General features: G+C 45.6%; 1 protein-coding gene and 1 pseudogene across 2 annotated transcripts in view; both read left to right on the top strand.

Moving 5' to 3' along the window:
- Positions 1–27,904, top strand: part of UBE2D3 (ubiquitin conjugating enzyme E2 D3) — a 103,534-nt gene that overhangs the window by 12,200 nt on the left and 63,430 nt on the right. The window lies entirely within an intron of this gene.
- On the top strand, positions 102–187 carry LOC143979953 (U2 spliceosomal RNA; annotated as a pseudogene).

Here is a 27,904-nt window from a genome sequence, read left to right as displayed (position 1 = left end):
CAATGTGTTCTGGCAGGGGGGGTCCCCCTGTCGGAACACAATGGCACAGATGGGAGATCTATGCACTAACATTAAGTATGGCAACCTTTTCCTTTTTCGTTATCGCTTCTCGGCCTTTTGGCTAAGATCAAATGTAGTATCTGTTCTTATCAGTTGGGAAGCCTTCTGGTGAGGATGGAGAACCACTGGACGAAGCCAGGGGAGGGGACCCTGGCCTTCTGGCTTGGATTGTGGCAGCTTTAGCTCCGGTCAGTTTTTCGGGAGGGGACGTTTGTTCCCCTTTCTCCCACCGGGGGAACGGCCAGTACTTCCCGAATGTAATTGGGTAGGAGTGATGGGAGCGAGGGTGTGACCTGATGGGTAAGGGTCTCACCAAGCTCCTGGATCTCTATGCCTTTCTGGCTGGGGTGGGGGCTGTCGTGGTCTGGGTTGGGGGGGGGTCAGGGATGCTTCTGTTGAAAAGCCCATGGTGATGTGCCCCTGGAGTGGCAGTCCAGGGGTGCCTTATATTCACTGTGCTTGCACTTTGATAACTGGCACCTAGGTCACGTCACCAGACCACACGCTTTTTCACACCTGCCTCTATGGCCCGGCCTTTTGGCTAGGACCAGAGGAATCTTTGATTCCTGGCCGGAGGGCCTGACCATTGTATTACACAATGGTCACATTTTCACTCTCCCCTTCACTATCCCTTTCCTCACTATTTATTTATTTTATTTGTGTTTGTGTGTCACTTTCACGTTTTGATGAGTAGGGTGTCGGTCCTCAGACCAATCCTGAAAGTCTTGTGGGAGGGTGGACATAGGCCTTCTGGCTTGGTCCGCCCTCCATTGGGGGGCCTACCTTCGGGGAAGCCCCATAGTACCTAGGAGGAGGTTCTGTTTCGGCAGACCTCCCGGGGAAAGGAGGTCGTCCGGCTTCGGCTGGATGACCACTTGATGAGTCTGGTACCTCAGTCCCTGTCAGGAGCCTAACGCCCCGGGGGATCAGGGTATGGTCCTTCCTAGGGAGGACATCAGACACCCGTCTGCACCTTTTTAGTGTGTCACTCTGTGTGCACTTTTTTTTATGCATCGGGTGGAAGTTTTTTCGTCAGTCTGCTAGCTTTAATGAGAACTTCCAGTGTGTACCTAGCAAAAGGAAGTGTTACTGCCCAGATCACTTAGTATAAATGAAGGAATACAAAAGCCCCATGACCAATAAATTACAGCTTTCAAATGTAGGATTTTCTAGGGCTTATATTGAAGAATTTAAATTCTTGTTTTTTTGTTTGTGTGTGTGTTTTTTTTTTTTTTTAAGGGCTTACGGCTCGGTTCACACAGGGGCGACTCACATCCGACTTCAGGTTGCCCCTAGTCGCCTCAGGTCGGACAACATTTAAAAATCAATGTAAGTGAATGAGAGCCGTCTTAATGCACGCTACTGAAGTCTCTCCGACTTCAAAAAGAAGTTCCTGTACTACTTCAATCCGACTTGTAGGCGACTTGTACCCATTGATTTCAATGGAGGTCGCCTCCACGTCGGATCTCTGTATGTACAGAGGCGACTTTGACAGAATTATTAGCTCTGAAGGGGGAACTCCACGCCAAATTTCTGAAAAAAAATTGGCGTGGCCCCCCCCCCCTCCGAGAGCATACCAGGCCCTTAGGTCTGGTATGGATTCCAAGGGGAACCCCCTACGCCGAAAAAAAACGGCATGGGGGTCCCCCCCAGATCCATACCAGACCCTTATCCGAGCACGCCACCCGGCCGGCCAGGAAAGGGGGTGGGGACGAGCGGGCGGCCCCCCTCCTGAGCCGTACCAGGCCGCGTGCCCTCAACATGGGGGGGGGGGGGGAGGTGCGGCCCCCCACCCCAAAGCACCTTGTCCCCCTGTTGATGAGGACAAGGGCCTCTTCCCGACAACCCTGGCCGTTGGTTGTCGGGGTCTGCGGGAGGGGGGCTTATCGGAATCCGGCCCCCCACCCTATGTGAATAAGTATGGGGTACAATGTACCCCTACCCATTCACCTGTAAAATAAAGTACAAAAAAAACACAACACACAAGATAAAATCGTTTATTGCACAGCTCCGGGGGTCTTCTCGCCGGACTCATCCGCTATCTTGTAGCTCTTTTACTAGCGGAGGAGCCCGGCTTTCTTCCTCGCCGCCGCCCTCTTCTTCCGACTTCGGGGGTCTTGTCCCCCCTCTTCGGTTCTTCTGCCGGGCCACCGCGCCTTCTTATAGCTCTTTTACAGGCGGTGGCCCGGTCTTCTGTCGCCGCCGCCTTCCGTTCTTCTTCTCCTGGAGATGTTGACTCGACGCTCTCTCCGGCCGCAATGCCAGGGGCGCGCTGCGCGGCGACTTGTATAGGGACAAGGGGCGGGGTCATGGGTTGATGTCACATGGTGACTCTGCCCCCTTACGATGTCAGTCCCAGAGGATGCTGGGACTGTCGCCATGTGACATCAACCCATGTGACATCAACCCACGACCCCGCCCCTTGTCCCTATATAAGTCGCCGCTCAGCGCGCCCCTGGCATTGCGGCCGGAGAGAGCGTCGAGTCAACATCTCCAGGAGAAGAACGGAAGGCGACGGCGACAGAAGACCGGGCCACCGCCTGTAAAAGAGCTATAAGAAGGCGCGGTGGCCTGGCAGAAGAACCGAAGAGGGGGACAAGACCCCCAAAGTCGGAAGAAGAGGGCGGCGGCGAGGAAGAAAGCCGGGCTCCTCCGCTAGTAAAAGAGCTAGAAGATAGCGGAGGAGTCAGACGAGAAGACCCCCGGAGCTGTGCAATAAACTATTTTATCTTGTGTGTTGTTTTTTTGTACTTTATTTTACAGGTGAATGGGTAGGGGTACATTGTACCCCATACTCATTCACATAGGGTGGGGGGCCGGTATCCGGGGGCCCCCTTATTAAAGGGGGCTCCCGGATTCCGATAAGCCCCCCCGCCCGCAGACCCTGACAACCAACAGCCAGGGTTGTCGGGAAAGAGGCCCTTGTCGTCATCAACAGGGGGACAAGGTGCTTTGGGGTGGGGGGCCGCACGCCCCCCCTCCCCAAGGCACCCCCCCATGTTGAGGGCACGCGGCCTGGTACGGCTCAGGAGGGGGGGGGCGCCCACTCGTCCCCACCCCCTTTCCTGGCCGGCCGGGTAGCGTGCTCGGATAAGGGTCTGGTATGGATCTGGGGGGGGGACCCCCACGCCGTTTTTTTCGGCGTAGGGGGTTCCCCTTGGAATCCATACCAGACCTAAGGGCCTGGTATGCTCTGGGAGGGGGAACCCACGCTAAATTTTTTTTTCAGAAATTTGGTGTCGAGTTCCCCCTTCAGAGCTCATTCTCTGATTGGCCACGGCAAAAGTCGCCTGCCCTGGGGCGACTTGTAAGTCGCCCCAGGTTGTGTCTAAAAGTCGTGTTCAAGTCGTCTCCAAGTTGCCTCACAAAGTTGTCCTGAAGTCGTGTCGCCCCTGTGTGAACCGAGCCTACCTCTAATGCAGTGTTATAGATTCAGTATTTTAGAACTCATTAAGCCCCATTTAAACATGTTTTACAGATGCTCTAATAGCGGGATATGTAATTTCATACAGGTGTGATTTAGGGGCTGTTGCCCTCGTGTACCCTTGTTGATCTTTTGATATCTACATTTACAGCGATGACAGATCCAGTAATGGTGGCTTCCTGCTTTTGATCAGTATCTGCAGGCTGTGCTAAAGTATTTCTCAATTATTTACTGACGTCTGTTCTAAAGTTGTAGTTTCTGTGAAAGTGTTGCATGGTGCTTCGTTTACACCTCAGGTTGCAACCTCCCCTTTGTACATCTTGGATATAAAGCAAACTCATTTGGGGTGTTGCTTTAGCGGTGGCATTCTCACAAATGATACATTTGTACTCCTTTGCTCAGCTGTGACTTCTGTATTGTTAAACTAAAACTTCTTCCACAAATGTTTTCTGAGTTCACAGGGACAGCTTCTAATTTGGCACTTTTTTTATTTATTTATTTTTTTATTTTTATCCCAAGATGGGGAGATTTATGATTAAGCCACAAGCTGATATACAGTAAAGTGATATATTAACCACTTCAGCCCCGGGACCAATTGTCAGCCTAAGGACCAGAGGTCTTTTTACAATTCTGCACTGCTAATTGCACGGTCATGCAATGTTGTACCCAAACAAAATTTTCTACTTTTTGTTATAAGAAAAATCGAATAAACTCAATTTTAGTCATACGTTTAGGGCAAAATTTATTCAGCCACATGTCTTTAGTAAAATGTCAATAAGCGTATATTTATTTGTTTGCGCAAAAGTTATAGCGTCTACAAACTAGAGTACATCTTCTGGAATTTACACAGCTTTTAATTTGACTGCCTATCATTTCATTGAGGTGCTAAAATGGCAGGGCAGTACAAACCCCCCCCCCCCCCCCCCCCCCCCCCCGCCCCACCAAATGACCCCATTTTGGAAAGTAGACACCCCAAGGAAATTGCTGAGGGGCATGTTGAGTCAATTGAATATTTTTTTTTTTTTCTCAAGTGATTGAGTAACTTGACTTTTTGGGAGTCTAGCCGCATACGGCCCCTCGAAAACCAATCACTGCCTTCAGGATTTTTAAGGGTGCAAATTTTTGATTTCACTCCTCACTACCTATCAGTTTCGAAGGCCATAAAATAACACAACCCCCCCCCCCCCCAAATGACCCCACTTTGGAAAGTAGACACCCCAAGCTATTTACCGAGAGGCATGTTGAGTCCATGAAATATTTTATATTTTGCCACAAGTTGCAGGAATATTACAATTTTTTTTTTGCACAAAGTTGTCACTAAATGATATATTGCTCACACATGCTATGGGCATAAGTGAAATTACACCCCCAAATAAATTCTGCTGCTTCTTCCGAGTACGGGGATACCACATGTGGGACTTTTTGGGAGCCTAGCTACGTACGGGACCCCGAAAACCAAGTACTGCCTTCAGGATTTAAATATAAAACGCTACCAAAAAAAACTGTTAGCGATCGCAGGCATCAAGCCTGACTGCGAACGCTGCAGTTATGTGTTTTTGTAAGTGACAGTGATCGATTGATACTGCACTTGAGTGGAGGGGCAAAACGCAGGTGCCAGCAGGTATCTGGGCTGATCCCGCTAACAATGCGTTTTTTTTTGGAACCCTAAACTGCTGGGGATGCTAGTATAGATCTGATCAGATATTGATCTGTTCAGATTCTATACCACTACGGGAGGTTTATGCTTTGCGTGTGGGTGTTAGCGGTACTGGCACTAACCTAGCGCTGCCTGGGGCGACGCAGACCCTGACCCTAAAACCTAATTGATATCACCTGCTGGGTGATCAGGGGGTTAAACCTTTATTGGGTAATGGTGGGTGCCCTGATGCTATAAAAAGCAAATTAACCAGAGTCACCCGTAACACTTACACGGTGATCACTGGTGAAAGGGTTAACTAGGGGCAATCGGGGGGGGGGGGGGTTACAATCTTTATTAGGTATTATATGGGGGGGTCCCTGGCGCTATATAAAAACCTGACGGGGAACCTAAATAACTGGCTAACCAGCGTCACCAGTGGCACTTATACGTTGATCGCTGGTGAAAGGGTTAACTAGGGGCAATCAGGGGGTTAAAACCATTATTGAGTAGTATATCGGGGTACCTAGCGCTATAAAAACCTGGCGGTGAACCTAAAAAAACTAACTAGCTACCTAGCGGCACCAGTGACACTAATGCAGCGATCAGAAAAACGATTGCTTAGTGACACTGGCAAAAGGGGGTGAAAGGGTTAACTTTAGGGGCAATCAGGGTGTTAAACCTTTATTGGGTGTGTAGGGGGCTACCCTGGACCTAACACTAACTGCCCTGACAGTTTTTACTGTCACAACTGACACTAAATGCAGTGATCAGTAAATAAATGATCACTGCAATCAGTGACACTGTGACTGGGAGGGATTTGTGTGCCTATGTGTACCTACGTGTCAGTGTAGTGTTTGGTGCACTTACTTTCTCTGTTCTCCTCGCAGTCCGGTAAAAAAGACCGCCCTGGGGAGAATGACATCACTTCCTGCCTGTGTTTACAATACACAGCAGGGGAAGCTTCTCATTCGCCAGGAGCGATCGAGAGGGGATGGCCAGAAACCAACCCTCATCCCGGATCGCTCCTGAAGCGAAACGGACCGCGGCATCCGGCGGGAGGGGGTCAGATTCGACCCCCCCCCCCCCCCCCACCACCCGCTGGAAGGCGAGCATGTACTTGCTTGTGCCTGTCGGTGCCATTGTGCCGACGTACATTGCCATGCGGCGGTCCTTAAGTGGTTAAAGTATAGCCAAAGCTTGTTTGGCTGTACTTCTGTGGATTACAAAAGTGCACTCACTCCTGGGATCTGTTTTCAGCAGAGTGGGTTGATGACACAGAAGTTGGTCTAAGCACCACGTCATCACGACAATGGAAGTCGGGAGCCACCAGGTGCCTAGACTGACACTCAGCTTTGCCGCTCAGCAAGCCGATGAGCCGACTGCCCCTTCGCTCCCTCCACAGTCCAGGACACCAGCGGGGGGGTGGGGTTTCAGAACAGAGAACTGTGACTGACAAACGGATACATCCATTAATGCATTCAGTCAACATCTCCTTTTTAATGAATGTTAACTGACAAATGGTCAGTTTTTCATCCATTTTTGCATTGGTAATGGATGTTAAAAAAAGAAAAGCATGAACTGAACGGGGTCTGTATGTGTGAAAAGGACCCTTACCTGGAAGTGCAGGATCACACTAACACCAGCAGTGGTCAAGGTACACATTTCCGTAGTGATCAAGCACATTTCTGTTGTGTGAATGTGTGAAGTGTCTACCTTGACCATGGCTGGTGTCATTTTGGTTCATTGGCTATTTTCATATTCCGATAAACCGTTAATGTATGGCTCCAATTATTTTCACGTGTATTCGGGCTGCAACTAACGGTTATTTTCAGAATCGATTAGTTGGCCGATTATGGTTTTGATTAACAGTTTTAAAGTGTAGTGTATAATTTAGTTAACCGCTTGCCGACTGCCTGCCATCGTTATACGTCGGCTGTTTGAAGAGGAATACCATTGTTATGGCAGCAGCTAGTTGCCATAACCCCAGTTTCCTCTTCAGCAGGCAGTCTGCTTTCTGATAAGCGGTCTCTGCGGCAGATTCGGTGCAAAATCACTTATTGGGGGGCGGAAGAGGGGCCCACCGCCCCGCCTTGGCTCCGGTCATCTCCACTGCTTACAGCAGCCGCCGGTAGGGGCAGAGACCATTGTGTTTTTTCCCCTCAACAGCCTTGAGCCAATTGAGGGAAAGGTGGCCCCCACTCGGCTCCATAGCATTGGAGGGTGGAAGCAACGTCAAATGTCACTTCCGCCCAGTGGCCTTAAAAGGGATTTTTTTTTTTTGTAAAAGATGTTTAATTTTTTTATTGCATTTTAGTGTTGAGATCTGAGGTCTTTGACCCCATATCTCACATTTTAAGAGGTCCTGTCATTACAATTTTTTTCTATTACAAGGGATTTTTACATTCCTTGTAACGGGAATAAAAGTGACCCAATTTTTAATTGTCTTAAAAAAAAAAAAGTGTAAAAATAGCCGAGCTTGCATGCAGAAGCAAACGCATATGTAAGTCACGCCCGCATATGAAGACTGTTCAACCCACACCTGTGAGGTATCGTCGCAATCGTTGGAGTGAGAGCAATTATAATGGCACTATACCTCCCATGTAACTCAAAACTGGTAATCGGTAGAATTATTTTTTTTTTTTTTTTTTTTTGTTTGTGTCGGTTTGTTGCTATTCCATGAATGGCACTATTTTGAAGCATGATATGTTGGGTATCAATTTACTCGATGTAACATTATCTTTAACAATATAAAACATTTCTCTAACTTTACTGTTTCTTGAATAAAAAGTGTATTTTTTTTCCCAAAAAAACTGCTTTTCTGAGACTGCGGCGCAAATACGGTTTAACGGCGTATTGCAACGACTGCCCTCTTCAAGGTGTCTGAGAAATGTTTGGGGGTTCAAGAGTCAATTGTTTGGGAGCCACGCCGCACGACTGCGCAATTGTCAGTTAAAGCAACGCAGAACCAAATCACTAAAAGTGATCTGGTCTTTGACAAAAAAAAATGGTCCGGGGCTTAAGTGGTTAAAGCAGACCTTCAGTCATTTCTTGCCAACTTTCCATCTATTGGATCTTCTGTGATTTTTTTTTTTCTTCCCTTTTTTGGATAGTAAAATATTTTTTTTTCTGCCAGTAAATACCTTTTATATTCTAGCCCACTTCCTTTTTCTTGTCTGGTATAAAGCCTAGGCTTATGATCATGCACTGCTCTAACTCCTGAGTTTGCCGGGAGGGGATGAGAGCTGCAGAGCTGGAGGTGGGCCTCTGTAAATCCAGGAAGTGAACAGGCTAGCAGCTTTAGCTGCCCACAGTTAAAATGGTTGCAGCCAGACTCAGTGGAGGGTAGTTTTCTTCAGCATATTTTGGCAAGTACAGAATCGCATTATAAATAAAATGTGCAAAATGGTTAGAGGGAAGCTTCGGAATGTCAGATGTTCTTACAAATTGTGTGCACACTGCATTTATTCAAAGAAAAAAAGACTTGGCGATTTTTCAGACGAAATGTATGTAAAAAAAGGACATCAATTTTATTTGGTTACAGTAACACGACCGCACAATTGTCAGTTAAAGTAATGCAGTGCCGTATTGCAAAAATGGCCTCGTCAGGAAGGGGATGAAACCTTTCAAAGCTGAAGTGGTTAAATGCAAACCACAGCAAAAATGCACAAATGGTTCACACTAATGCAAATTTGTTGCGTTCCAGAATGCATGGAATTGCATGACAGTCTGAACGCAAAGTGTTTTTAAAAAGGCTCCTGTGCTCGTTTTGTGCAATGCAATTTGTATCAATAGCGGCAACAGTTTGCGCAGCGCTTTACAACATAAGGACAGACAGTACAGCTACAATTCAATACAGGATTCTGAGGGCCCTGCTCGTTGGAGCTTAAAATCTAGGAAATGCATAGGTGTTCAAAGATTAGCCCATTCCAGCGCTATTTCTAGCAGGCTATAGTGCCTTTTTTGAGCTGATTTCCAGAGAATTGCAGCTGTATTTAACCACTTGCCGACCGCCGAACGACGATATACGTCGGCAGAATGGCACGGGCAGGCATATGGGCGTATATATAAGTCCCTGCCTTCCCGCGGGTGGGGGGCCACCCCCCCGGTGCCTGCGGCGGTCGGCATTCGTTCGGGAGCGATCCGGGATGAGGGGGCGGCCATTCATTCATGGCCACCCCCTCGCGATCGCTCCCGACGAATGAAAATGCTCCGTGACATCACTTCCTCTCCTCACAGGAGAGGAAGTGATGTGATCTCTCCTCCGTGTCGGTATTTTTTGTTCCGGCACCGAGGAGAGAGGATCGGTGAGTTGCACCAACACACCACACGTACAGTAGAACATGCCAGGCACACTCACACCCCCCCAATTACCCCTGCCCCCCCAGTCACAGTGACACCAATTGCATTTTTTTTTTTTTTGCATTGGTGTCATTTGTGACTGTAATAACTGTTAGGGCAGTTAGGGTTAGCCCCCTTTAGTTCTAATGTGCCCCCCTAACCCCCCCAATAAAGGTTTAACCCCGTGATCACCCCCCGTCGCCAGTGTCACTAAGGCTGGGTTCACATTGCAGCGGTTTATGAGAACGGATGTGATTCGCACTGCAGTGCAAATCACATCCGATCTCTGTGCGCTTCGAGTTCAGCCATACAGATAGTATGGCTGAATTCGTGCCGCACCCGCCGCAAATTCGCACGGGACCCTTTTTTTGGTCCGCAGCAGAATCGGATCGCATGGGTGTTCACACATGCGATCCGAGTTTGCAGATCGCATTGCGATATGCGAACTGATCTGGGGGTGTCATTAACATTTCACTGACACTCCCAGCAGTTCGCATAGGGCAGTGTGAACTGCCGCCGGGAGGCATGCGATGCGGGAACCCGCCGCGGATTTGTGGCGTTCCTGCATCGCTCCAGTGTGAACCCAGCCTAATAAGCGATCGTTTTTCTGATCGCTGTATTAGTGTCACAGGTGACGCTAGTTAGGCAGGTAGGTATTTAGGTTCGCCGCAGCTTTTTATAGCGCTAGGGACCCCCATATACTACCGCATAAAGCCCCCCTGATTGCCCCCTAGTTAACCCTTTCACCAGTGATCACCATATAACGGTTACAGGTGACGCTGGTTGGTTAGTTATTTTTTTTATAGTTTCAGGGCACCCGCTATTTATTACCTAGTCTCACTAGTGTACCCCTAAATTTAGGGGTGTCTACTTTCCAAAATGGGGTCATTTGGGGGGTGTTTGTGCCATCTTGGCATTTTATGGCCTTCAAAACTGTAACGCCCTTAGAAAGCCTGAAGGCGGTGCTTGGTTTTCGGGGGCCCCGTACGCGACTAGGCTCCCAAAAAGCCCCACACGTGGTATCCCCGTACTCAGGAGAAGCAGCAGAATTTATTTTGGGGTGTCATTTCACATATGCCCATGGCATGCGTGAGCAATATATCATTTAGTGACAACTTTGTGAAAAAAAAAAAAAAAAAAGTTTGTAATTTTCCCGCAACTTGTGGCAAAATATAAAATATTCCATGGACTCAACATGCCTCTCAGCAAATAGCTTGGGGTGTCTACTTTCTAAAATGGGGTCATTTGTGGAGGTTTTGTGCCATCTTGGCATTTTATGGCCTTCAAAACTGTAATAGGTAGTGAGAAGTGAAATCAAAAATTTACGCCCTTAGAAAGCCTGAAGGCGGTGCTTGGTTTTCGGGGCCCCATACGCGGCTAGGCTCCCAAAAAATCCCACACATGTGGTATCCCCGTACTCAGGAGAAGCAGCAGAATTTATTTTGGGGTGTCATTTCACATATGCCCATAGCATGTGTGAGCAATATATCAATTAGTGACAACTTTGTGTAAAAATTTTTTTTTTTTTTGTCATTATTCAATCGCTTGAGGCAAAAAAATAAAATATTCAATGGGCTCAACATGCCACTTATCAATTTCCTTAGGGGGTCTACTTTCCAAAATGGGGTCATTTGGGGGGGTTTTGTACTGCCCTGCCATTTTAGCACCTCACGAAATGAAGTCGTAAACTAAAAGCTGCGTAAATTGCAGAAAACGTACCTTAGTTTGTAGATGTGACAACTTTTGCGCAAACCAATAAATATACAGTTATTGACTTTTTTTTTACCAAAGACATGTGGCTGAATACATTTTGGCCTAAATGTATGACTAAAATTTAGTTTATTGGATTTTTCTAATAACAAAGTAGAAAATATCATTTTTTTTTCAAAATTTGCGGTCTTTTTACGTTTATATCGCAAAAAATAAAAATCGCAGAGGCAATCAAATACCATCAAAAGAAAGCTCTATTTGTGGGAAGAAAAGGACGCAAAATTTGTTTGGGTACAACATTGCATGACCGCGCAATTACCAGTTAAAGCAGCGCAGTGCCAAATTGTAAAAAGACCTCTGGTCATTTACCAGCAAAATGGTCCGGTCTGAAAGTGGTTAAATTGCATTTGAATCGCACCTGGCCCACACTGGACATTATCCTTAAGACTCTGTTCACACCTAGGTGTTTGAGCTTTTTTTTTTTTTTTCCTGCTGTAAGCCTCAGCTCTAAAATCGCCCAACAAGACGAATCCCATTCATTTCAATGGCCCCTGTTCACATCTGAAAGTTTGTCATCTGAAGCAAAATGGCTGAACTATTTTCATATTAGTTTAGTAATACTTTTTTAAAGTGGTTGTACACCCTGTACAGGTATGTCCCTTTGAATTTGCCGCTGTGCCATCGTGTGCTGGTAGGGACCCCCGTGAGTCCGACCGCGGGTCTCGCGGACTCCATCGCCGTCGGGATACCCGCGATTGTCTCACGGGGAGGAAGAATGGGGCGAGATGCTGAAGTAAACAGCATCTCCCCGTTCTGCCTAGCAACAAGTGACACTGATCTCTGCTCCCTGTGATTGGAGCAGTGATCTGTAAAACAGATGCCCCCCACAGAAACACGCCCCTAGGACACACTTAATCCCTACACTGCCACCTCCTGGTTAACCCCTTCACTGCCAGTGTCATTTACACAGGAATCGGTGCATTTGTATAGCACTGATTGCTGTATAATGACAATGGTCCCAAAAATTGTGTCAAATGTCCCATGTGTCCACCATATTATCGCAGTCACAATAAAAAATCACCGATCGCAGCCATTACTAGTAAGAAAACGAATAAAAATGCCATAAAACTATCCTCTATTTTGTACACTAACTTTTGCACCAATCAATTGCTTACTGTGATTTTTATTTTTTTACCAAAAATGTGTAGAATACATATTGGCCTAAACTGAGGAAAGTTTTTATTTGTTTTTATATATTTTTGGGGGATATTTATTATAGCAAAAAGTTAAAAAAATACTTTTGTGCTATAAAAAAGTAAAAACCAGAGGTGATCAAATACCACCAAAAAACTGTAGGGGCGGGGGGAAAAAAGGACATCAACTTTGTTTGGAAGCCATGTCGCACGACCGCACAATTGTTAAAGCAACGCAGTGCCAAATCGCAAAAAGTCTTAAGCCAGCAAAATGGTCCGGTCTGAAAGTGGTTAACAGGTGTACAGCCACTCTTACACCATGAATATTTTTTAATCCCTTCAATACCGGGCCTACTCTGGCACTTATGTCTTGCATGTAAAAATCATCCATTTTTTTTGCAGACACCCTAGGGAATAAGGGCAGTGATTGCAATTTTTTATCTTGCACGGTATTTGCGCAAATTTTCAAACTTTTTTCATGAATTAACCACTTCAGCCCCGGACCAATTGTCAGCCTAAGGACCACAGGTCTTTTTACAATTTCGCACTGCTTTAACTGGTAATTGTGGGGTAATGCAATGTTGTACCCAAACTAAATTCGCGTCCTTTTCTTCCCACAAATGGAGCTTTCTTTTGATGGTATTTGATCGCCTCTGCAATTTTTATTTTTTGCGATATAAATGGAAAAAGACCGAAAATTTAGAGCGAAAATTTTTCTACTTTTTGTTGTAAGAAAAATCGAATAAACTCAATTTTAGTCATACATTTAGGCCAAAATGTATTCAGCCACATGTCTTTAGTAAAAAAAAAAAGTCAATAAGTGTATATTGGTTTGCGCAAAAGTTATAGCATCTACAAACTAGAGTACGTTTTCTGGAATTTACACAGCTTTTAATTTATGACTGCCTATCTCATTTCTTGAGGTGCTAAAATGGCAGGGCAGTACAACCCCCCCCCCAATAACCCCATTTTGGAAAGTAGACACCCCAAGGAAATTGCTGAGGGGCATGTTGAGCCCATTGAATATTATTTTTTTTGTCCCAAGTGATTGAATAATGACACAAAAAAAGTTTACAAACGTTGTCACTAAATGATATGATATATTGCTCACACATGCCATAGTTGTATGTGGAATTGCACCCCAAAATATATTCTGCTGCTTCTCCTGAATATGGGGATACCACATATGTGGGACTTTTTGGGAGTCTAGCCGCGTACGGCACCCCCAAAACCAATCACTGCCTTCAGGATTTTTAAGGGTGCAAATTTTTGATTTCACTCCTCACTACCTATCAGTTTCGAAGGCCATAAAATGCCAAAATGGCACAAACCCCCCCCCCCCCCCCCCCATGACCCCATTTTGGAAAGTGGACACCCCAAGCTATTTACTGAGAGGCATGTTGAGTCCATGAAATATTTTATATTTTGCCGCAAGTTGCAGGAATATTATTACAATTTTTCTATTTTATTTTTTTGCACTAAGTTGTCACTAATTGATATATTGCTCACACATGCTATGGGCATAAGTGGAAATTACACCCCAAAATAAATTCTGCTGCTTCTCCCGAGTACGGGGATACCACATGTGGGGGACTTTTTGGGAGCCTAGCTACGTACAGGACCCCGAAAACCAAGCACTGCCTTCAAGATTTAAATATAAAACGCTACAAAAAAAAACTGTTAGCGATCGCAGGGATCAGGCCTGACTGCAAACGCTGCAGTTATGTGTTTAGTGTTTTGTAAGTGACAGTGATCGATCGATACTGCACTTGGGTGGGCTGGGCGGAGGGGCAAAATGCAGGTGCTAGCAGGTATCTGGGCTGATCCCGCTAACAATGCGTTTTTTTTTTGGAACCCTAAACTTCTGAGGACGCTAGTATAGATCTGATCAGATATTGATCTGTTCAGATTCTATACCACTACGGGAGGTTTATACTTTGCGCATGGGTGTTAGCAGTACTGGCACTAACCTAGCGCTGCCTGGGGCGACGCAGACCCTGACCCTAAAACCTAATTGATATCACCCGCCGGGTGATCAGGGTGTTAAACCTTTATTGGGTAATGGTGGGTGCCCTGATGCTATAAAAAGCAAACTAACCAGTCACCCGTAACACTTATACGGTGATCACTGGTAAAAGGGTTAACTAGCGGCAATCGGGGGGGGGGGGGGGGGGTTAAAATCTTTATTAGGTAGTATATGGGGGTCCCTGGCGGTGAACCTAAAATATAACTAGCTACCTAGCGGCACCAGTGACACTAATGCAGCGATCAGAAAAACGATTGCTTAGTGACACTGGCAAAAGGGGGTGAAAGGGTTAACTCTAGGGGCAATCAGGGGGTTAAACCTTTATTGGGTGTGTAGGGGGCTACCCTGGACCTAACACTAACTGCCCTGACAGTTTTTACTGTCACAACTGACACTAAATGCAGTGATCAGTAAATAAATGATCACTGCAATCGGTGACACTGTGACTGGGGGGGGGGGGGGGGGGATTTGTGTACCTACATGTCAGTGTAGTGTTTGGTGCACTTACTTTCTGTGTTCTCCTCGCAGTCCGGTCAAAAAGACCGCCCCAAGGAGAATGACATCACTTCCTCCCTGCCTGTGTTTACAATACACAGCGGGGGAAGCTTCTCATTCGCCAGGAGCGATCGAGTGGGGATGGCCATAAACCAACAGCCATCCCCCTCATCCCGGATCGTTCCTGAAGTGAAACGGACCTCCGGCTTCCAGCGGGAGGGAGTCCGATCTGACCCCCCCCCCCCCCCCCACCCCACCCGCTGAAAGGCAAGCACGTACTTGTGTCTGTCGGTGCCATTGCGCCGACGTACATTGCCATGCGGCGGTCCTTAAGTGGTTAAAAAATAAAAGTAAAGTTAGCCCTATTTATTTTTTTGTTTATAATATGAAAGATGTTACGTCAAGTAAATGGATACCTAACATGTCATGATTTAAAATGGCGCACACTCGTGGAATGTCGCCAAACTTCGGTACTTAAAAATCTCCATAGGCCACACTTTGAAAATTTTTATAGGTTACCGGTTTAGAGTTAGAGGGGGGTCTGGTGCTAGAATTGTTGCACACGCTCTAACGCACACGGCGATGCTTGATTTCAGTGTTTACATATGTGGGCTAGACTTGCTTTTGCTACTGAGCGCAAACTACCGGGGACAGGAGCGTTTAAATTTTTTTTTTTTTTCCATGAAGCGGAGGTCCGCTGAATTTTTTTTTTTTTTTTAATTTTTAATATAATTTAGTCGGCTACAAATACTGCAGCTGCTGACTTTTAAAATCTGGACACAGGGCACCTGCGATGTCGGCACCCGAAGCTGATCTGACGCTCGGCTCTCAGGCGCTGCCGCCATCTTACTGCTCATGCGCGAGCCACTGGGCAGGACGGGAAGAGGCGAAGACTCCAGCGGGAGTCTATGCCTGGAAGTGGGTGGGTTTTATACAGGTATCTGCACCCCCCTTTTGAATGGGGCCAAATGTGACACCGGAGGGGGGAGGATTCCAAAAAGTGGAGGTTCCATTTTTGTGTTTACCTCCGCTTTATTTTGATCACTTTTATTCTTATTACAAGGAATGTAAATATCCCTTGTAATGGAAATCTGTTGTGACAGCTCTTTATGGAGAGATGCGGGGGGGGGGGGGGAGAATAACACCCCACAGCTCTCCTCCAGGCTGGAAAGCATGAGCGAAAAAAAAATTCACAATCCCATGATTACCAGACGTGACGTCATAATGTTGTGCCTGCGCCTCCGACTGTGAGAGATGACTGGTGACCCGAAATCTCTATGGCCGATTGTTTCTCTAGGTCCCCGATGGCATGGCAGAGCCCGAAGAAGCACCTGATGGCGGGGGTCTATTCCCCTCCCATCACTTGTAAGAACGATCATGCCGCTATGATTATTCCTATGGTGCACAGAATCGCTGGCTGAAAACAAAGATATCTGAATGATGCCTGTAGATGCAGGCATCATTCAGATATTCCCACTGAAAATCTGACGTTGTATGACATCCTTGGGCTGGAAGTGGTTAAGGTGATGGCGTGGCCTAGCCAGTCTCCAGACCTTAATCCTATAGAAAATTCAGGGAGGGAGCTGAAACTTCAAGTTGCCAAGTGACAGCCAAAAAACCTTTTAAGGATTTGAAGATCTTTAAAGGGATGGACCAAGCATGAGAGAGAGAGAGAAAAAAAAACTACCAATCATGCTAACAGCCGCAATTGCAGCTTTGTTTACATCTGGAAACCGGGCATGATGTCATAACGTTGCGCCTGGGCCTCTGACAGTCAGAGATGACTGGTGACCATCTGGTCATCTCTATAGTCTTCATCCGGCACCGGCTGATTCATTCTCTGGGCCCCCCCGATGGCATGGGAGAGCCTGAAGAAGCAACGGATGGATTTTCCCATCGTCTTTAAGAACGAGCCAACGGTGGAACTGCCGCTATCGTTCTTATCGTGCACAGAATCGCCGGCTGGAAAGAATATCTGAATGATGCCTGCAGCTGCAGGCATCCAGATATCCCCACACAGTCGGATGTCATTTGACTGTGTGGAAGTGAAGTGGTTAAATAAGTCTTACCCCTTCATGATGGAGGGTAAAACAAATCCCAACGTCTGAACACTGTTTTGCAACTTTGACATGTTAATGAAATTGTGCACATCATTGCAACTACTTTGTGTATCCAGGTAGATGAGACCTCGTGGGGTTTTATTTTATTTATTTTTTTTCCACAATAAAGTGGGATTTCTTTTGGTGGTAAATGGTTGTGTGATATATATCTCTATCTCACCAATAAATTCTTATCCTTACAATTGTAGTGATGCCACATGGCCTTGACCATTGAACCGAACTATATCTCTTACATTAACCTAGCTTAAACTTTTTGCATGTGTTTGTTTTTTTTTTTGTTTTTTGTTTTTTTTATCCGGTGGCTATCGCAGTGATTGGCTTGGAACTTGGCTTTCTGGTTCTTGACTGTTAGTACTCTGGGGTTCTTAGTTGGGGTCTAGTCTCTGTGATGGTACGTGTGTATGTAGCCTCATGGGAGAAGACCCACTTCGGTAAGGTCACATATACTGTATGTGATCTGTTGGCGGCAAGGGGTTAAAGTAATTCTTAAAGTTAAAGGAGTTGTAAAGGCAGAATTTTTTTTTTTTTTTTTTTTTACTCATAATGCATTATATGCATTAAGATAAAAACTACCTTGTGTAGTAGCCACCCCAGCACCCCTCAATACTTGGCTGAGCCCCATCTCTCTCCAGCAATATCCATGAATGTTTAAGCAGTCCAGAACAAACCTGATTGGCTGAGATGGCAGCGGTGCCACTGGCTCCCACGGCTGTCAATGAAAGCCAGTCAGCCATTAAGGGGCTAGAGGTCGGGGCTCTGTGTCTGAATGGACACATGGAGCTGTGACTTGGCTCCAGTGCCCCCCATTGCAAGCTGCTGACACTGGGGGCACTCGATTAGGAGGGAGGGGCCAGGAGCAGCAAAGAGGGAACAGAGAAGAGGAGGATCCAGGCTGCTCTGCAAAGCCAGCTGCACAGAGGAGGCAAGTATAACATGTTTGTAAAGTCTCAAAACGTGAAAATCTTTCATTCCTCTGAAATGGACGGTGATCACAACGGACGCCAGTCTATCCGGGCTGGGGTGGAGTGATGGGGGTTCAATCTGCTCAGGGCCTCTGACAGAAGAATCCGAGTTGCCGATCAATCTGCTCGAATTGAGAGCGATCAGGCTGTGCCTCTACACATGGTCGATGAGACTTCAAGGGTGTCTGATCAGGATACAGTCAGACATTGCCAAGGCTGTGACGTACGTCAATCACCAAGGGGGAACAAGAAGCTCAGCTTCTGCACGGGAGGTTGCTCACATACTTTAGTGGGCAGAGCGACACGTACCGGCCCTGTCGGCCATTTACATCCCGGGAGTGGAGATCTGGCAGACGGGCTATCGGAGTCTATAGATGCTGGACCTAGGAGAATGGGCATTGCATCCGGAGATATTCAGGTTGCTGTGCCTGAAGTGGCACACCAGACGTGGATCTACTGGCCTCCCGTCTCAATCGGATGGTGCCAAGATTCGTGTCCAGGACAAGAGATTCTTGGGCCCGACGTGTCAGATGCACTGGTGGCTCCGTGGGATCCGTACCAGCTGATCTATGCCTTTCCTCCACTGAAACTGTTGCCACGTCTGCTTTGCAGAGTGGAAGCCGAGGGGATCCCAGTGTTACTGGTTGCCCCAGATTGGCCTCAGCGCCCTTGGTACGCAGACCTGGTGCGTCTGGTGGCAGATGCTCCCTGGCGACTGCTGCTGCGAGAGGACCTTTGACTCAAGATATACCATCGTACCTGGAAGGCCTACATCACCATGTGTGAGGAGAGAGGATGGCACCAACGCCCCCTGGCATCGCACTCCTTAGTGAGTACCTTCGTTCAGGGGTTAAAACATGTAGTTCCTCCGGTGCGTCCACTGTTACCCCCATGGGATTTGAACCTGGTGTCGGCGCCTCAAAAACCGCAGTTTGAAAACATCAGGGAGATTCCCCTGTTGAGCCTTTCCCAGAAAGTGGTCTTTTTAGTGGCCATCACATCACCAGGAGGGTTTTGCAACTGGCGGCCTTGTCCTGCAAGTTGCCCTATCTGGTTATCCACAGGGATAAGGTGGTGTTGCGTCCGCAACAGTCTTTGTTTAAAAAAAGTGGTCTCTGCTTTTCATATCAATGAGGACATTGTATTACTATCTGTGTCCTAAGCCACAGCACCCTAAGGAGGTGGCCCTTCACGCTCTTGATGGGGGTTAAGACTCTGAAGGTGTATTTGTCTGCGACAGCTCCTTTTAGGAAGTCAGACTCGCTGTTTGTTTTGGTGGCTGGTCCAAAGAAAGGCATGGCGGTCTCGTCGGCCACCCTTTCCAGGTGGATCAGACAGATTGTAGTACAAGCCTACGCCTTGAAGGGGCAGGTGCCCCCCTTTCCGGTCATGGCCCACTCCACAAGGACAATCTGAACGTCTTGGGCCTTCTGACACCAAGCGTCGGTCGCTCAGGTGTGTAAAGCGGTAACCTGGTTGTCTGTCCACCCGTTTACCAAGTTCTACAAGGTAGACGTCACTGCATCGGCTGATGCCTATTTTGGCTGCAAAGTTTTGCAGGTGGCCTTGTAGTTGCAATTGAATATGCAATGGATATTTTTTTTTCATGGTTTTCGATAAAAACGCAGTACTGTTATGTTAATGCACTGTTGCATTACTTCCGCAGTTTGGTGCGGTCTTGGGGATAACTCCTGTTGAGGATGCCATGTGTGGGGGGGGGGGGGGTTTGTGGTGGTTTTTCTACGCATTGCGTTTTTTGTTTTTATTTTTTTGTGGGTATAGTTTCACTAGTTCCCACTTGCCATGGTGGATGAAGTTTTTATGCTGGTTTATCCCACCCCTCGTTTTGGCACTGCTTGGGGACCTCCCATTTCTTACAGAGAGGAGCTATCAGTTAGTAAATATAACAGAAATTTTTTTTTTTTTTGTACTCCCGTAAAATCCTCTTCTCTGTAATTCACCAACCGACACAGCACCTGCCCCTCTTATCTTTACGTTATACTGCTTGTTGACGTACTGATGCTGCTTTGCAGGGTGGGGGGGAGGGTTGTAGCCTGAGGGACCACCCCCCCCCCCCCCCCCCCGGGCGGAACTAAGAGTTCTGAGTGTCGTGTTACAACTATGCCTAGTGTTCTAGTGATGAGGCTAACAACCGAGACAAGCTGTTTCAGTTGATAAATTGCAGAGGATTTTACAGGTGAGTACAAATCGCATTTTTTTTTTTTTTTATTTATTTATTTTTTTAGGCATTCTGACAGAATGGAGGACAATATCTTGTGACTTATGAAATGTAGATGCCACCTTTTGGCAAGAACCCAGGGTCTGTCTTTAGGATGACTCTGTCTTCAAAAATCTGAAGAAAGGGCTCTCTAATGGAAGGAGCACTGTCTTAAATGTAATTGGTCTTAGAGAGGCCTCTGAAATGGGTTCAAACGGTGTCCCCAAAAAGGCCCCGAGGACGTTCGATAGGTCCCAGGTTGGAGTTTCAATTCTGACCGGTTTGTGTCTAGTGATTGCCTTACAGAACCTAGAGATAAGAGGGTTTAACTGTAATCGTTTCTCTAGGTACAAACTTAGAGGAAGTAAACCCCTGATGGGTTTGCTTCCTCTTTGATTCCCTGCAAAGGTGAAGCATAATGGACTACTATGCATCGCATAGTAGTCCATTATGTGTCACTTACCTGACACAGGAGCCAGCAAAGTCACGCTGTCGCCTGTAGTCCAGAGCCTCAATCTTCTTGATGGGTCTCGCTGCTCCGGTGGTGTCATTCGTCGGAGCCGTGATGTCACTCATGCGCACAGGAGCCGCCACTCGCAGCATATCGCCATTAACTGCGGCGCGCTCAGTGCCTGTCTTTAGGCAAATATCTCCTAAACTGTGTAGGGTTATGTGATATTTCTTGGACCTAGATTAAAGAGGGATTCCACCAAAAAAAAAATATTAAAAGCCAGCAGCTATAAATACTACAGCTGCTGACTTTTAATAAATGGACACTTACCTGTCCCGGGTTCCAGCGATGCCGATCGATCGGCTCTCGGCTGCTGCAGTCACCATTCTAGGTGAGGGAATCAGGTTCCCTACTGCGCATGCGCGAGCCGCGCAATAGGTCACCCGTGTGTGTCCCAGCAGACAGCGCGGCAGCGCAGGAAATGGCGTAGACTCCCACGGGAGTCTATGCCCGGAAGTGGGTGAAAATACCGGTCTTTGACGGGTATCTCCACCCCCCTCCCCCCTGAAAGGTGTCAATTGTGACACCGGAGGGAGGGAGGGATCGATCCGATCAGCGGAGGTTCCACTTTAGGGTGGAATCCCGCTTTAGGGCTTACCTGTAGGTCAAAGTGGTTTGTAAGGGTAAACAACCACTTTAAGCCAGCTATTTGAACTTTAATAGTGTTGGAGTTAACCCTTTCTTGGAGAAACTGTAGGATGTTTGTTGTATCCTTGTTTACCTCACCCCGGCCATCCAACCAGATGTTAAACTTCCTCCAAACTTTTCTATAAATGGCTCGGGTGACTGGTTTCCGCCTCTGTAGTAAGGTCTGAGCAACTTTCTGTTAGGCCTTTGCTCCTCAGAATTTCTTCCTCAGTAACCATGCTGAAAGCTTCAGCATGGCTACTTGCGGATGTAAGAGGTCCCTGTGACAGGAGATCTTAACTGCAGGGAAGTCTCAGAGGAGTCTGGTTTGTCAACTTTAGCAAAGTTGTGAACCATGGCCTCTTGGGCCAAAATGGTGCCACTAGGATTAAACGCGTTTCTTCTGCTAGAATCTTTACTAGAGCTCTCAGGATGAGGTGAAATGATGGAAACGCACAGGCTAAGTTGAAGGTTCTGGTGGTTTGTAAGGCATCTACTGCCAAGGGTTGATCTCCTGGGCATAGCGAGCAGAAACTGGGAACTTTTGCACGCTCTTTGTTTGCAAATAGGTCCACTTCTGGTCCCCCCCGGTTGAAAACTTCTGGGTGCAGAGACCACTCTTGATTCAAAACTAGTTGTCGACTCAAGAAGTCTGCAGTGCTGTTCTGCTCCCCTTTCAGGTGTATTGCAGAGATTTGGATTCTGCCCACTGAAATATGTGCTTGGCTACCAACATCAGCCAAGGACTTCTGGGTGCCTCCCTGCTTGCTTATATAGACTACTGCCGTCATATTGTGTGAACGGACTTGTAGATGGGGACCTTGTATTGTCCTGAAACGTTAGTAGGGCTCTGAGGATAGCTGTTCCTTCAAATCGGAAGATTATTTTCTCCTCTGGCGTCCACCTGCCCTGGGCCCAGCATGAGTTGAGATGGGCTCCCCAACTGCTCGCTGGTTAGTGTGGCTGTAATGGGCAAGACCCAGAGTACCCCCTTGGTTTAAATTTTCCATGTCCTTCCACCGCCTGAGGGAACGTTTTTAGTTTGGGGATTGATACCTATTCTTTCAGATCTTTGTCCTTTTACCTATTTCAACAAAAACCTCCAGAAGGTCTTTGGTGGAACCTGGCCCATTGAAAGGTCAGCTTTGCTGCTGTCATAAGTCCAAAGAATTCTCTGCTCTTCCAAAACCACAGCTGTCAAAAGAAGAAAGAATGTGCAGTCTGTCAATCACAATATTCTTTAACTTGAGAATAAACATGAACTAGACTTCCTCTGTAAATGAAAGTTTAACTGCTTAAACACTACCTTTTTTCTGACATTTGTTGGTTTCAAGTAAAAATCTTGAATTGAGAAAAAAAAAAAAAAGTTAAACGAAAGCTGGCGAGAAGAGCCGAAGGCCCGCCGAGAACTACCGCACGCCACCGAGATACACATCCGGCTATGTATCTCGGCGGCATTATTAAAAAAAAAATAAAAAAATACCCGGCTGCAATGGGGGACACGGCTGCAGATGACACTGATTGGCATATAAATGTAAGTTGTTTTTTTTGTTTTTTCCCCTTAAACTTCCCTCCTAAACTTGGGGTGCGTGTTATACGCCGATAAATACGGTATATCTATATGTAATATAATTTGATTTTTTTCCTTCCTAGTTTTAGACTGACTCATAGGTAATTGGATGTGAAAGGTTGAAAGTCTGTTTATATTCACTGCCCAGATTCAAGTTGTATATGAGCAGGCTGAATCAACTAAGTTGATCAACTTGGGTACAAGCAGACTTGTAATCACTACATGTGATTATTGCTAGCAGATAGTATAACCCATGGTTGCAAGAAAGTTGCTGTGTATGGCCTGCATTACACAAAACTTGCATTCCAATATTTCTAAAATCTAATTAGATGGGTCATGTAAAGGGTCCTAAAGACCCGTGTGTGTGTGTGTTTGTTTTTTTTTTTTTTTTTTAATAATTTTTTTTATGGCAATTGGGTGTGTTCCCTACAGTCTGGCTCGCTGCATTTCACCAAAGTCTGCATGAAGAGGATTAAAATGTAAAATTTTCCCTGTAGTTAGAGTGGGATACTCCTTATGGCTGGATCCCTGCTAAAGCAGACACTGTAGATTTGTCATACCAGCAGTAATATTGCACCGACTGGTTATAATGGAGGCACTCTCTGCTATTGGGCAAATCCATTCTGAGGATAATGCCAAATGAAAGGCAATTTCTTAACGAAACTATATGAATCTTAGGTTATCCATTGAATTGTTTTTCTAGCAAAAAAAAATATTTTTTTTTAGCCGAGATGCTGATTGTTGCAATATTTTGTCTGTGTATTTGCACAGCAGTCTCAAACGCAGTTTTCTTTTTTTTTTCTTTTTTTTAAATACACTTTAATGAATAAAAAGTAAAAGGCCACTTTTTTAATTTTTTATTTTGTTAGTTTTTTGTATGTGAAAGCTGTTATTCCAAGTAAATGGCCAACATGTCATTCTTCAAAATTGCGCATGCTCGTGAAATGGTCTAAATGGCCAAGCAACAGTACTTGATCTCCTTAGGCAACACTTTAAAAATGTTTTTAGGTTACCCGTTTAGGGTTAGAGGAGGTCTAGTGCTAGAATTATTGTTCTGGCTCTAATCGCGGTGATGCCTCACGTGTGGGGTGAACATTGTTTACATATGTGGGTGTGGCGTGCGTTCGCTTCTGCTCGCGACTAAAGGGAAACATTTTAAGTGTGTTTGCCCCCCCACTTAAACATCCCTTCCAATAGAAATAAGCATGGCTGGTCCTCGTAAGATTGTCCTCTAATTTGCTGCTGGGATCACTTTTTATCAGATGCTGAATTGCCCACAAAAAGATACTCGTGTTATACCAGTTAGCTACTACCATAACTATTTAACGTCAAAGGAATGACGTGTGTGATTATATACATATACACATACATACACGTGTGGTTGTGGTCGGCAAATGGTCAAGGCTTACTGAAAAGCCATGTAATTGTGGTTTTGGTTTGTGTTCTACAAACTACCAAACCCCCCCCCCCCCCCCCCCCCATAACTTAATTTTTGCTTTGAACTCTAAGACCAGTTGCCAACATTTTTACCACCCAATTGTTCATCTGGAATAACAAATCTTTGGCGAGCCTTATGTCCCCTCAACTATAAGGCTCCATGCACACTGGAGCTCATAAACTGCAGTTTATTGGAGTTTGGGTGTGGGTTTTTTTTTTTGGCCCATAAACTCCACTCTGTTAGCCTATGTGTCCATGCACACATGGAAGTTTTTTTAGTTTTAATGAGCAGTGGAGTTTATGGGCTTTTCTCTGAACGCCAGAAATTTGCGTTCAAAGTGACGTTTTTTCACGGCCAAAAAAACGACAAACGCAGAAACGCTCATAAACACGCGTTTATTGTTCGTTCTATTTTTTCAATGCATTGTGGGATTTTTGGAGTGTCCTCTGTATTTTTATTAAAAATGCCCATAAACGCTAGTACAAAACGCTGTTAAAAGCAGGTTTTTCAACCAGCGTTTTCTGCTAGCAATCTGGCGTCCCAGATAACTTTTTTGAGCTTCAGTGTCCATGGAGCCTTAGCTTGCATTTCTTACTAGTACGTCACAGGACCGATATATATTGTGGTTATGCTGCACAGATCTCATAATGACTTAACTTCTGTGTCCAGCCAATGAGAAAAGCTACCTGGAGTCCATCATGCTCATATTGGGCCTCATTTTGGGCCTTATTTATGACCTTTTGGCTTGGTATCTGTGGGAAGCCTCAATTTTTTTTTTTTGTTCACTCCTTACCAGCAAGATGGATGGATTATTGCTGTCCTTTAAACCCAAAAAGCTACTAAAAGGAATGAAGAGTAGCTAGAGGTGTCTGCGTATACCTGCAGCAGTTTTGAATGCACACAACCTGTGACTGATATTCACATCTGTGCTTGTTCTGCCTGTAGAGCAGGGTTTTCCAACAAGGGTTCTGTGGAACTCCAGGGTTTCTCCAGTGGTGGATATGGGTTCCTTGTAGAGGTCGACCGATATGGGTTTTTCTCTGGCCGATGCCGATATTTTGAAATCATGGCGGCCGATATATGATGCTGATTTTTTTTTTGGGCTGATATGTTAGGCCGATTTTTTTTTATTTTTTTTTTTTTTTTATTTCAATTTTTTTTATCCCCCTTCATCTCATAAAACCTAACAGACACCTTTCCCACTGGGGCGTTTTTTTAGGCGCTTTTGGGCTAAAAATAGCGCCTGTAAAGTGCCTGCAAAACGGCCCCCCTGCAGTCTGTGTGAAAGACAGAGTGCTTTCACACTGAGGCGATGCAAGCAGCACGTTTTGGAGTGGTGTATACCGCTTCTCCACCACTCCTGCCCATTGATATTAATGGGCACCACTGTCCAAGCGCATGCAATGTGATTTGGCAGCGGTGCTTCACGGGCGCATTTAACCTTCTTCGGCCACTAGCTGGGTTATATGCGCCCCACTAGCAGCCGAATAGCACCGCTAAAATGGTAAAGCACTGCTAAAACTAGCAACATTTTACCATCAACGTCTGCCCGCTCCAGTGTGCAAGCAGCCTATAAAATAAAAACAAGTACTCAAAACTTTTAGACGAAAGAAAAAAAAATGGACTAACTTTACTGTTTTTAGGTGTTTTTTTTTTTTTTTTTAATCATTTAGTGTATCCCCCCCCCCCCCAAAAAAAAAATGCATTTCAAAGACCTCTGCGCAAATGCCGTGGGACATAAAATGTTGCAACAACCGCTATTTTATTCCCTAGGATCTCTGCTAAAAAAATATATATACTTTTTGGGGGGTCTAAGTGATTTTCTGGCAGAAAATACAGGACTTTTACTTGTAAGCAACAAGTGTCAGAAAAGATTTAGTCTTTAAATGGTTAAACTGAGAACTCTACACACTGAGATTTCATTCATTGAAGTGTAAACATTGCATCTTTCTGTTCTTTTCTTGGCAGGCTGCCCAGAGAGGAGGAAAGACGTTTCTATGACGACTCAGGCAACTTACACTGACTTCTATTACAGAAGTCATTTCCAAGTCCCACTGTTCTAAATCGGACTTTTTATCAGCTCAATCGCCGATGCCGATTAATTAAAAAACGGCAAATATCAGCCGGCCGATATATCGGTCCACCTCTAGTTCCTTGAGCAGTTTTTGCCTTTCCCACTGACACCATTGATCTTTTTAGCAATCTAAGTTCACAAGTGTAAAGGGCATTATTTACACTGACATCTCTCTAATGCAGGGCTCGACAAAACCCGGGCGCCAGGTCGCATTTGTGACTAGAATTAGCGTCCTGGCGCCTGGGGCAGCACAGCTGGGGGTATCCTGTCTCCGTGGACCCCCCGCCAGCGTGATTGCGTTGGGCCGCGCTACCGCCGGCCGGTAATTGAGCCCTTCTGTGATCCTATGGTTTCTTCTGGAATCCTGCGCCCTCTTGCCGTTGGAATTACAACCAGATTATATATATATATATATATATATATATATATATATATATATATATATATATATATATATATATATATATATATATATATATTTTTTATTATTCTAACACCCTAGAGAGTAAAATGGTGGTCGTTGCAATACTGTCTGTCACACCGTATTTGCACAGCGGACTTACAAGCGCACTTTTTTGGGGGGGAAAAATAATTTAATAAAAAAAATAAAACGGTAAAGTTAGCCCAATTTTTTTGATATTGTGAAAGATAATGTTACGCCGAGTAAATCGATACCCGTCATGTCATGCTTCAAAATTGCGCTGCTCATGGAATGGCGACAAACTTTTACCCTTTAAAATCTCCATAGGCGACGTTTAAAAAATTCTACAGGTTGCATGTTTTGAGTTACAGTGGAGGTCTGGGGCTTATTGCTCTTACTCTACCGATCGCAGTGATACCTCACATGTGTGGTTTGAACACCGCTTTCATATATGTGTTCGCTTCTGCACGCAAGCTTGGAGGGAGAGGGCGCATTTAAAAAAAAATGTTTTTCTTATTTTACCTTTTTTTTTTTTTTTTTTTTTTTTTTTCCTTTCTGTTCTTTTAAAAAAAATGTGTCACTTATTCCTATTACAAGGAATGTAAAAATCCCTTGTAATAGAAAAAAGCATGACAGGTCCTCTTATATATGAGATCTGGGGTCAGAGAGACCTCACATCTCATATTTACACTGAAATGCAAATAAAGAAAAATTCGTCATTTGAATAAAATAAATAAAATGTCCCTCTAAGAGCTATGGGCAGATGGAGACAGGTGGGGGGCTGGGGGCTATCTTCCCCCTCACTCGTCTCCATGTCGTTCCAGGGACAGGTCCAGATCGCGGTCACGGACCTGGATCCTAACTTTTTTAGTTGGCTCCTAGATTCCAAGCAAATTTGTCAACCCCTGCTCTAATGTATCATGAGTTGAGTCATGCTGTCCAATGTGTGAATTCAGATCACCACTTTCTGCTGCTTAGTTGCTGCCAGATTTTCATCTTGTGTTTGTAGAAGGCTGTACAAGATTGTTGCAGATTCATCAGGTGCTACTTGTGTAAGAGTATTCGTTTCATCCCTCCA

This window comes from Lithobates pipiens, unplaced genomic scaffold (genome assembly GCF_037356315.1).
Source record: "Lithobates pipiens isolate NorthernLeopardFrog02 unplaced genomic scaffold, aLitPip1_a1.2 Scaffold_13, whole genome shotgun sequence".
Classification (NCBI taxonomy): Eukaryota; Metazoa; Chordata; class Amphibia; order Anura; family Ranidae; genus Lithobates; species Lithobates pipiens.
This window is presented reverse-complemented; position numbering and strand designations above follow the sequence as displayed.